This window comes from Bison bison, unplaced genomic scaffold (genome assembly GCF_000754665.1).
Source record: "Bison bison bison isolate TAMUID 2011002044 unplaced genomic scaffold, Bison_UMD1.0 scf7180017864139, whole genome shotgun sequence".
NCBI lineage: Eukaryota > Metazoa > Chordata > Mammalia > Artiodactyla > Bovidae > Bison > Bison bison.
In genome coordinates this window covers 5345701-5347472 of record NW_011494711.1, presented here as the reverse complement: position 1 = coordinate 5347472, position 1772 = coordinate 5345701, and positions in this window count along the sequence as shown.

The following is a 1772-nucleotide window of genomic DNA, read 5'->3' as shown; positions in this document are numbered from 1 at the left end:
AAAAAAAAAAAAAAAAAAGATTTTTGGTCACATTGCACAGCATGCAAGATCTTAGTTTCCCAACCAGGAATTGAACCTATGCCTTCTGCATTGGAAGGCAAAGTCTTAACCTCTGGACTGCCCGGCAAATACTTCTTACTTTTTAAAAAATTTATTTTATTTTAACCTTTTTTTAGAAGCTATTTTTTTAGAAAACTTGATGAAAGCTATCAACACTTTTGCTCAAAAAAAAAAAAAAATGCACAGGTGTACACATCCATATAAGGAAGGCATGGCATTGCACTTCAGTATTCTTGTCTGGGAAATCCTGTGGACAGAGCAGCCTGGAAGGCTATAGTCTATAGGGCCACACAGAGTCGGACATGACTGAAATGACTTAGCATGTACACATCCATACAACCATAACACATCACACACAAATCTCAGGAAGCTTACAGGCTTGCTGTGGTAGTCATCCATGAATCTGTGCACTCCAGCTTAGCATTTCCTGTGGCCAGCTCCTGTGGACTACGAACCAGAGACTGGAAACCCAGCTGCAATAAGGGACTTATTTGAGGTCTCTAGAAGGAGGCTGATGGCATAGACGAGTGGGCCTCCTGAGTGCTGTTCTCCCAGACCTTCATGGGTGAGCAGAATATTGCATGAGGAGGACCAGTTACTGTGAATCAATCATTTGATGGAAATGGAGAACTTGGTTTCTTACAAGTCCTGATGTGGCACCACTGGCCAATGCAACAGAGCTTTTCCCAAGGTGAAACATTATACAATGAGATCATTGTGTAAGGGACGCCCTTTGCTTTTGTGAAGCCAGTCACTGATGTAGTCAGCAAATACTTTTCCAGTATTCTCCATGAGTCAGAAACTGAGTTCTGTGCTAGGCATAGAGAAGGATGAATTAGACCTTGTCCTTGTGAATGCCAGTCCAATGGGTGAGAAAGACAAAGATAAATACAACCACAATTCAGAGTGATAAGTAACATTGGGGATGTATAAACAGCCTTCTCTCTCTGTCGATGTTACTGTTATTGAAGTCCTCTGCTTACATCCTAAATTGCAAAGACAGATTCTGAGAAGCATTGGAGGACAAAAAAGAAGAGATCACATTGCAAATGGTTACTATTTTTTCCTCTGAAACTGGATGGAGAACAATGACAAGTCCAATTCTGTCGGTAAAAGCCACGTGCCTCATTCTCCTCCAAATGCAAACTCTCTTTTTCCCCAAGATTAAAAGGGAGAAGTCTCGAATGTTCTCCTGGTCTCTTGTACAGAAGCTGGAGGGTATTACTTTCTTAATGTCAATATTAAAAAGAGTGACACATTTTCTTTTTTTCTTAATGTATGTATTTTATTGAAGTGTCACTGACTTACAATGTTTCAGGTCCACAGCAAGGTGATTCAGTAATACACATATGTTATTTTTAAAATTATTCTCAATCAGAGGTTATTATAAAATATTGGCTATGGTTCCCCGTGCTGTATAGTAAACCTTTGTTACTTGTTGCGCATCTATTTTTCTTTAATTAGAAGTCTAGCATTCTATTCATACTAAGTCAAACAAGTAGAATCAAAATGTCATAAATTTTTTAAGTTCAGTTCAGTTCAGTCTCTCGATCGTGTCATACTCTTTGCAGCCTCATGGACTGCAGCACGCCAGGCCTCTCTGTCCATCACCAACTCCTGGAGTTTACTCAAACTAATGTCCGTTGAGTCAGTGATGCCATCCAACCATCTTATCCTCTGTCATCCCCTTCTCCTCCTGCCTTCAATCTTTC